This window comes from Brassica oleracea, chromosome C9 (genome assembly GCF_000695525.1).
Source record: "Brassica oleracea var. oleracea cultivar TO1000 chromosome C9, BOL, whole genome shotgun sequence".
Lineage (NCBI taxonomy): Eukaryota > Viridiplantae > Streptophyta > Magnoliopsida > Brassicales > Brassicaceae > Brassica > Brassica oleracea.
Window position 1 is genome coordinate 15,105,405 of NC_027756.1, and position 10,691 is coordinate 15,116,095.

At 30.5% G+C, this 10,691-nt stretch overlaps 1 protein-coding gene across 9 annotated transcripts in view; it reads right to left on the reverse strand.

Annotated features, from left to right (window-relative positions):
- The window catches only part of LOC106318669 (ATP-dependent DNA helicase PIF1-like), an 8,043-nt gene extending 3,929 nt beyond the window's left edge, over positions 1-4,114 (reverse strand). For 4 of the 9 annotated variants that reach the window (XR_001265342.1, XR_001265346.1, XR_001265344.1 and 1 more), the window contains exons 1-6: positions 3,871-4,114; positions 3,482-3,769; positions 3,130-3,203; positions 2,746-3,021; positions 2,552-2,655; positions 2,124-2,287 (exon numbers count right to left, since the gene is read on the reverse strand). The gene's annotated coding sequence lies outside the window, so the exon portion shown is untranslated. Of the gene's footprint in view, positions 1-29; positions 467-2,123; positions 2,288-2,551; positions 2,656-2,745; positions 3,022-3,129; positions 3,204-3,481; positions 3,770-3,870 lie in introns of those variants that run through there. The other 5 variants (XR_001265347.1, XR_001265349.1, XR_001265343.1 and 2 more) reach the window with 3 other exon arrangements.
- Between the last annotated feature and the right edge of the window lie 6,577 nt (positions 4,115-10,691).

The window sequence follows — 10,691 nt, forward strand, 5'->3', positions numbered from 1 at the left end:
CCGACGATTTTTTCCCTCAGAATCTTTGATGTTTTCTTGTAGTGATAAAACACCATCAACTGTTCTTATATCCTCGTATGATGTCGGCCTTCTTACCCAATTTAGCAATACTCTTAAGAAATATAGCTCATCACCTGATGGATGAATATGCGCAATCCTCCCTATCGCAAAGCCTCGTTTCTGTGGCACCCATTCTCTCGTACCTGATTTCCAAACAAATTTTGTTGGAAATTGGGCATATGTCAACTCTCTTGCCTCTAGGTATTTTTTGTTTGCTATGAACCAGGCCAAAAACATGGATTGGTTGACAGTCTTTTTGTTGAGAATATTCTCAATAGGTTCATCTTCATCAAAAAACACCAGCTCCCGATCCGGAAGATGAAATCCAAGTTTCTCTACAGAAGTAGTACGAAAATGTGTAGGAAAAGCAAGAATCCGCCACGACGACTCGCATTCAGTAATATATCTAATTAAGAAATACGAAAACATAAATTAGTCAAGATGAACGTAGATCTTAAAATGCCAAAGACAGTTAAACTCTGTTTATTAATAATGTATTTATTCATTTATAAGGTTATTAATTTAAAGAGAGTTTATTATTTAGTGATATATTTAAAAATAATTTTATTGTAAAAAACTGAGTTATATAAATTTCATTTATGATATTATATATTTGTTAAAGCGTATACATATATATTTTTACTAATATTAATAGATTATTGATGTATTTTCGTTTGATGATTACATAGCGTAGAATAAAAATTTTGTTTTATATCTATAATAAATAAAATTAAAGATGATATATACAATAAAGAAAATAAAAAAAACCATAAGATTTGTATATGTTAATGGAAAATTAATATATATGATATTATTGATTTAGCACTTCAGTGTGACCATATATTTAACTAAGAGTTCGATATAATATTATTATCTTATTATTTAGGCGAATTATCTCATATTTTACATTGGCCCAACCGTGGATCGAAGAAATGAATTTAATGTATAAAGTTTAATATTATATCAAGTATTAATTTATAAGGAATATTATTATATTTAAAGTTTAAATTCTATTGATTTTCTACGGATGAAGAATTGCTTATAGAGTTTCTACTGAATTTAATATATATTGGTTATAAATTTATAGAATTTAGTAGGGATTATTGGTTCTAGTATTTTAATGGATTTACAAATCATTTTAGATTTAAAAATCTTTGGTAAATCCAAGATTTTAAAAATCAAACAAGTGGATTTAGAAATAATTTATATGAGGTTCAAAATCAAAATAGGAGAATTGTTATAAATCAATAAAATGGATTCAATCGAGTAAGTAACTAGATTGAATCAATAAAATTGATCAATAAAGTGGATCCAATCGAGTAAGCAACGAGTTATTACAATTAAGTGGGACGAGACTTTGATGTATTTTAATAATTCAAAACAGGTGAATTGTAACTAGACCTAAATAATGACCTTACTAGTTCATGATGGAAAATGTTTTGGGACAGAGAAATTGTTCGAATATACTAACTTTTGTTGGTTGATGTGGGAAAGTGACAAGGTAACAGTTAGTTAATTACATACAAGAGAATATAACTCAAAACTTTGAACTATTGCCGGTGATTATAAATTGAACAAGTTAAGAATTCATTTGTTACCAAGAAGGAAGAAGGTAATGATGAACACTATAATAATATATTGACTGAATACATAGGTTTTGGGATATTGACGGGGTTGGCAAATAGAAAACGTATTATGTACGTGAAAACTTGTGCAAACGTAAAGAACTGGAAAAAAAATATTACAACTTCAATCAAAATAACAAGGTTGAACTCAATATTTGCTCCTTTGTATTTTTACTCTAAAAACATGCATAAAATCACTCAAATCCAATTTCAAATCAAATCCTTAAATAAATCTTTGTTTTTGAATAACACTAGATTTTGAAATTTATTTTAAAATCATAAAACCAATAACACTAGATTTGAATATAGATTTTAAAATCGTAAAACCAATAACACTAAATTTGGTTTGGATTTTCAAATCCATTAAAATACATAAACCAATAACACCCCCTTAGTAATTGTAGATACTAAAACGAATTGCTTTAAATTAAATAATACCTGCAGTCGTAATATGTTTTAATTTCGTCAATGACGCCATCTTCATCTTCCATATCCATTGCAGCCGAAGTATAATCAGGTCCCTTATGGATATATTTGAAAAGATACTTAACAGCTCGTGTTTGGACGCACCACTCGACATTCATATGCGCTCGTGTTTGCAACTTGCGCAAGTAATACAAAAATCCCCTTGTAATTTTAAATAAATTAATTTATTTATTACAAAAATATGTTCTTCTTTTCAAAATCGATAATAGGTTTGGGCTTTTCTAAATAGGCTATGAAATCTATATTTTATACTAAATCCTACAGATACATTGGTCCAAGAAAACTGAACGCTTCAAATTGTTCTAACAACTATCTACGAACAACTACATATTTGATATGAACCATTTCTCAATCAATCTTTTGCAAAGGAAATAATATACCTCGAAGAGTGCTGCTCTGAAACTGGATAACACTATACTGGAATATATTCAGCTACAGACCGCCACGTATTTCTTTCTCAAACATTTCCATTTGTATATTTTCCCTGCTCTCATTTAAGTTTCAATACACGTCAAATCAGAAAACGGCATGTGCAATAGGAAAAGAGCTGTAAAAAAATGATGATATAGCTCACCTTCACAAAGAACATATAGGTTCCGTAGCTTTAGAATCCATGATTTTGAGTAAAACTGTTGTTTTCTCGATGCTCCCTGTTATGAAATTGTACTCTGTGTCCTCCTTAAATTGTAGCCTCCACCAGAAAGTAAGAGAGAGATTAGGAACATGGGGACAGAATCAATTTTAAAAGCGGAACCATAAAAGACTAACGTTATAACTTGAAGTCCTAGACCAACTGAGGCATCTTGTATATCATTGATAGCATGCGAACACAGTAACCTTAAATTTCTGTCTGCATACTCCAGGGGTCAAGAAAAGCGAGTCAGTATCAACAGAAGTTACAGAACATATAATATTAAGACATAAAGAGCAAAAGAGGAGACGGGAAGACCAGTCAAACCTTCTGAAGAAGTAGAAACATCCACGAGTAACACACACAATGTCTCTTGGCTACTCCCGAGCAACACTACTTCACTGCATTTATAGAGTACTGTCAGGTGTAAAAGAAGACACTATCTGACTGCGACTTCCGAGTTCCTCTCTAGTAATATCACCATCATACCACAATCTAAAGAGAGAGATTTTCTTCAAACAAAAAAAAAAGCAGAGAGTAGTGTGGAAGTTTAGGACTCTGGATTTTAGGGATGAAAATAACATATATTTTGCTGGTTGAATCATCTATACAATAACACATTATTAATTAATACAGAAATTTCGATTAGAGGAAGCAACATTGTATCATCGCAGCTTACCTCTGTGGATAAAGCAGCACTAGCATTAAACTCCATCCTTGGATTTATAGTAGCAAGCTTCATAGACAAGAACTGAAGAAAAACAGACCAAAAGTTTCAGATTTTTGAGAAACATTGTCATAGATGATCGGATCCTCCTACGTCGACTTGTCTCTGCAAGGACTGAACATAGTTGATAATCTCATCAAGCATGACAGTTTTCCCTGTAATCCAGTTACAACCAGGAACAAGATCCTGGAGCATTGTCATACTCTTCCCATCTTTTGATCCAACATTCTCTCCTGAAACCTGATCACAAACCCGCAAATCAACACCTCAAGAACATCAAGAACTAAACATCTCAAGGAGCATATAAAGAATACGGCAAGAGAGATTGTGAAATTCAAAACCAATATATTATATCAAAGATTCTCAAGGGAGCAGTTCTCCGATTTCTCTGATTTCGATCGACCTTCATTAACTGTTTCGAGAACTGATCGTACCGATCCACCTGTCGAACTCCTCTGGCTCTGCTCGGCCTTCGATTCAGCATATCAATTTAATCCCGAAATCCAATTAAAATGATGAAAGAGAAACCTTGAAAAAATCCCAAATTTTGGTTCTTCTAATCGACAAAAGAGAAAAGCATATAGTTTTGTCTTTATTCCTTGAGAGTGTTTGGAAACCTAAATTAAGTAGTTCTAGGTTAACTCTTTGCCGGTGATTTAAAAAAAAAAAGAAAAAGAAATTATAAAAAATCAACCAATAGGAGTAAGAGAAATTTTCTGAGAAGCTTTGTATGATTGTCACCTATTGAGAAGTCACTAAAGTGACTTCTCTCTTAATATATAGGGGGATCTACCACGATAGCTAAATCAACATTTGTACAACGATTATGTAATTTCAGATTAATCAATAAAATTAGATATTTGACGGAAAAATATAACTTAGAGCATCTCCAAAAGACACCCTATAACTTCAAATATGAAGTTTTTTGCTCTTCAAAAAGGAACTTCAAAACTTCAAATTTGAAGTTTCGAATAGTGAAACTCTATATTTGAAGTTTCACTACTCAAAACTTCAAATTTGAAGTTTCATTTTTTTATTTGCATTTTGGTCCCTACAATCACACATCACCTTTATGATCCATAAATATTTTTTTGTTTATTGTTTTAATCCTTAAAAAAATTATATCTCATAAATATTTTAAATTTTGTTTACAGAATTTAAATTTTACACATAAAATTAAATAAAATTTTTAAATAAGATTTAAAATATTTTAAATAGGAAAATAATAATATACAAAAGAAACTTAACAAAATTTTTTTTTAAAAATTACATGAAGACATAACTATTACACAAATTTAAATATTACAACAACACTAGTAGTCAAGTAAGTTTGATCCGGAACCTTCAAAATTTTCAAATATTATTCACATTTTTGTTTGTGCAACTGAAGATGATTGTTGTTGTTGTTTTTGATGTCTTTTTTGTACAATTTGTTTTTGTTCATATCCAATATATTCATGAGTATTAATACCATCGAAAAGAAATTAGTATTTTAGTAATATTTTATGTTTCTCTTTTACTTTCTTGTTCTTATCTAATATATTTACAAGTATCAATATCACCCGATTTCAACAAAATAAAAATGAAGAGAGTCATTTTTACTTCGAAATACAGTAATATATCATATATGTATTACGAAAATCATTTATGGAATAATATGGTATTTTGCTTGAAGTTTAATATTAATTAAGTTATTTTTATTTAAATTTTTATATTTTAATAGAATATTTCATTAAATAATATTGTTGTGATATGTTTATATATGTGCTAGTTATTTATAAACGTTTTATGAATTCAAATTAGTTATGACAAATATAAGGACCATATTATAAAATATAAATAGTTTTGAAGTTGAGTTTGAAGTTTTGCTTTTTGGAGAAAGCATTTTTAAACTTCAAATATAGAGTTAAGTTTTTTTTTGGAGATGCTCTTACAACAAAGTAATAATTTAATGTTATATATATATATATAGTTTCCAACGTGTGCCAATTGAAGGGAATGAAAACATTACCTTTTAGAGAAACTAATCACGTGGTACTACTGTTTTCTTTCCTTTCAAGATGTAGAGTATTCACTTTAACCACACGTTATGTTATATCGACATGCCTAATTTCTGCATACGAGCTACAAAATTTGTCGTATAACAAAATATAATAAATGAAATTTTGCAGTAACAAATTCAATTAAGGAAAAAAGAAAGAAAAAGAAGATGATAGTTTTCGTACCAAAAGAAACGATAAGGTGTATTAGTATTGAAGTAAAAAAAGAAGAAGGTGATTTCGTATTCGTATTCTCATATTCGTAGTGTTCCGTCGCACTTTATCCATCTGAAAAGAGTTTCGTTAGGCGGAACCTGGCATGGCGCAGGGCCGTCTCAAACTTTATACAGACTATGTTCAAAAAAAAGATCCTTTTAATAAATTGAAATAATTTAGATTTTTTTACAAAACTTCATTATAATATAAAATAAATACATTATTTTAATTATTTTATATCTAAATAATACAATTTTCTTGTTTTAATGCAAATCATTGAACTTGATCATTTGACATTTTTCAATACAAATTCATCGATCAAATCATCAAATTTGATCAATCTTCTAGCTATTCTTCTAACTTTTTCAGTTTTTTTACGTTTATTATATACACAATCAAAAATTATAATCTATAAATATAAAAATTAGAAATTAAAATTTATAAATATAATAGAGCAAAATCTGGATAGTAGTTAGACAAAAAGCTATATACTCTTTGATTAGGCAAGACCCTCTTTTTGCTTGTCGACAGAAGTTGTAGGCTAGTTTTTTTCTTTTTGTTTGCTATTTTTTTATTAAAAAAATGGTTAATAAAATATATTTTCTTCTCCCTATTTGTAATCACTAATTGATTATTGTTTTCTAAACATAATCAAATTAGAATACTAACTTTCTATACTACCATTGAATATTCAAACACACATCAACAACTACTTCGTATTTTAGAAAATATATAATTGATATAAATACTAATTACTTCCTAAACAATTTATTGCATTTGTAGTTGGTTATATAAACAAAATAAATAATTTAATTTATATTTATTGGTTATAAATACGAAATTTAAATTCAAATATAGTTATTCTGACTTTTTTATAAATATATAATTTTAAATTTATAACTATTACTAAAATTAAAAAATTTATTATGGACCGTTTAAATCGGCCGCTCTACTTGCACGTGCTAAAAGATGGCTCTGGTACGGCGATACTTCTTGATTGCGTGATGTTCACCAACTCACGTACTTGTCGGGAATCATCAATGGCACGTGTCGAATACATAGGTTGAGACATGGGCGGTACTAAGTTACGGAACAGAAGTAGGAAGGAGAAATATTGAGCTTTATAGGTGAAAGTGAGGCCTAACATATCTTAAACATTAGAAGTGGTCACAAAAGCAAGAGTTTGGCACAAACTCCTATTCCTTTTCCTCACCAATAAAACTGCAAAATACAAGTATTAAAAGCAAACGCCATTGTTGTTTTAAGATATTCATATTAAGATTGCCGTAAATCGCGCAACATCTTGCCTATGTTTTAAGATATGCTTAGCTGCCTAGGGCGCAGGGAAGTACTACTTTAGCCCATTGATCATAGACTCTAATACCACCTCCATCAACAGGTTTTAAAAAGAGGTTCTTAAAAAAAGGCAAAAAAAATAAATAAAAAATGGTTTAAAAATACAGAACCGGTTCTTAATATAGCACTTTTAAAATTGGTTAAAACCCCTTGCGTGTTCCTTTATTATTGGGTGTCTATGTCTCACTTCTTCCTCAATGTTCTTCGTAGAATCAATTTATCTTTTCCTCCTCCTTCTAGGTAACTCCGGATCCACCGAATACCACAGGCTTGTTCCCCCTTTTCCCTACTCCGTCGAACTCCGTCTCAGCTATTTCAACCGGTCGTCAATGGCTTCGAAACGCCAGCTTCACGACGGATCTCTCTGTCATCGACGCCGCAGCTTCCACAGCTCCTTCCCTATCCGAGTCTGGTGACGACAAGACGAAGAAGAAGAGGGATAAAAAGAAGAAGAAGCGGAAGAGAGATTCTGATGAATACTATGTTGGAACTCGTTTTTTGACAAAGTGGTGTGGACCATTTTCCGATGGGTTTTTCGACGGAGACGTCTGTCGGAAAGACTGGAATTTGGGCACCATGTAATCGTCACCATGAACACTATGAGTTAGTGTATTTGATTGTTAAAATCCAAGTTATTTTGAATGAGAAATGAAAGTCCAAAAATAAATATATAAAAAGCTTATAAAGCATTTTATTTGGCTAAATTTAGCATATGATTTATTTTGGATATTTGGGTTTGAATTTGGATTTGAATTTGTTGATTGAACAATATATCAATTAACTTATTCTTTCAAATTTTATTAGTGATAATCTTTTATGTTTTATTAAAGCATAAAAATGCAAACCCACAAAAGTAATTCATTGGCTTTGAATTGATTTGGTCAAAAAAAAGCAATAATTACTTTGTCAACGCAAGTGAGTCATGGAGAATCAATTTCCATTACTGCACTATAATATAAACGTTGGTTGACTCCATGATATGTAACGTAGCTTTAACTTTTGAAGTTAAATATCAAACGTGTAAGGCTCATTCAGATACGAATAGAAAAAACAAATCCCTCACATTATTTTTTTTGTCTCTCTTCTTTCTCTTTGATATTTTCCTTGAGTCTGAGAGTATACATAAAACTAGTTTCGCCAGGCTTCTGATAGAGTGACGCAAATCAGAAGATTTTTGCAGTTGTATCTTGGGACTCATTACGTTATCAAACCGTCGCATTACGGGACGTATTTTGAGTTAAGGAAAGAGATAATATCTCGCATCTGCAGTTGTATCATCTTTTTCTTAATCTTTGGTATACTTTTATCAATTTTATTCCTTACAATATTCAGCTCTCCGTAGTTTATATAATACGGTCACATCAGTCTTAACTCAAAATATCCGTTTATTGCTTTGCACTAACCGGACTGATTATTATAAAAGTTTTTTTTTATAAGAACAGGTTGATTGATATTTCTAAAAAGGTGTTGGCGTCAGATCGGGCTCCGGTAGCTCCCGATGCCAGTGTTGAAATTTTCTATCTCTTCGCTTACGGGTTTTATTATTTTGCAGGAACTGCTGAATTATTTTTAAAAATAATTGTTTTTGCATATCCGCGCTTTGTCTTGTGATTTTATTGGTGATTAGCTTTAATCGCGTTAAGATCTTATTGATTTAATAGTTGTCTCGGCTCTTCCTTGGATAGCATAATTCATTCGTATTGATAACTGATTAGCTTTTAGTCAATACTGGTTCGCTGCATCCTTGTCTCTTCATTGGTCATAAACAGCATCAAAGTTCATTGCTTTGTGTTATTTGTTAAAGGTTTGACTTGTCTTGTTGTCATATTTGATTAACCGGATTAAAATATTAGACTTGATTCCTTACAATCATTCAGACGTTTGTACAAGATTGCATGAGTTTTTTGTATTAGAAATATTCTAGCTCATAACTATGATTAGAATAAAGCGTTATTTGTCCATTTAATTTTAATGCATTGACTTGTTTGCTTTAAATTATCAATAATGCTAAATTTTTTTTTGATTTCTGGTTTCAGTTTTTCTTTTTGGAATAACCATGAAAAAAGAAAAACATTGAAGTTTTATGTATGGTGAAATAAACAAATGTTATAAACAACACTTTGGTTCTTAAGGGATCATGTTGTATGAATGAAAATTGGATTCGTGAGTCGATGCCCAACTTAAGTTTGGGAGAGGTCTGCACATATGAATCATTTGCCATTAGGAAATATGATGTTTTTGATAATGGTCAAAACATTTATATTTCATCAACGCTTAAATGCAAGTTATAAGAAGATTGACCATGCAAAAATAATGAAAATTTTTAGACCAATGTGACTGAAACTGACATATGTATTGTAGTTTCTAAAGTCAATTTGGTTGAGAATAACCATATGGAATGGTGGTTTTGATGTCACAAATAATATCTTGTAATGATATGTATATTTGCTAAAAAGCAAAATATGTTTTTGGAAACTAAAACATAAAAGTTGGATTTATTAATCAACTTGAGAGAACTATGAAAATAGTTTTATGTAAAATGTGAATTTCTAAGATTGAAATACATTTTTTAAAGAAAATTATGATAATTTTCGAAATTGCTTTTTATTCATTTAAATCTAAAAGAGTTGTAGATTAAATTTTTTTTCTTCTAAACTCTTAAGAGGTTAAATGTAAATATGCATCTATATCAAGAAATGTGGGGGAAGCTTTGCTTACCATATAAAGTTGTTGGCAAGAAGCCAAATGAATTTAGTGATAGTTATCACAATGTGATTTTTTTTTTTACAAAAAAAAAAAAGCTAGTGTCATACACTTATTTTTTTTGTGTACAATGATTAATTGTATCTTGAATAAAGATGACAAAAATCATTAGACAATTGATCTCTACTAATCTCAAGAGATTATATTCATTGTGATGACAACCTAGGATCTTTTTATTAAAGGTGTGTCATGAGATCATATTGTATATCATCAAAAGGAATGGGTAGCCTATGAACTAAGATGAGGTTTGGCGGTAACTTTACCTAACTGACTGGAGATCCCAAGAAATAGGTTCAAGAAGACAACTAAGTCAAACTAAATCTGCCCAAAGCACTGTAAGACTTCGGTCTATACCCATGTCCTATGATGATTAAACAGTGCTACATGTAAGGAATATAGGATAAGCATGCCAGGCTTCTGATAGAGTAACGCAAATCAGAAGATTTTTGCAGTTGTATCTTGGGACTCATTACGTTATCAAACCGTCGCACTACGGGACGTATTTTGAGTTAAGGAAAGAGATAATATCTCGTCTCTGCAGTTGAATCATCCTTTTCTTAATCTTTGGTATAATTTTATCAAATTTATTCTTTACAATATTCAGTTCTCTATAGTTTATATAATATACTATACAAAGCCCACCAAGGATTATTAGTTGGATACTCGTCTTGATCCGGATAATCTTGCTTATGGCTCCATCTACAGCCTACAGGTACTTTTAACATCTCTGTTGGTGAGAGTGGTGATCGTCTCACTCGTGCCTCTAAGGTTCCTTCTTTCTCTCCAAG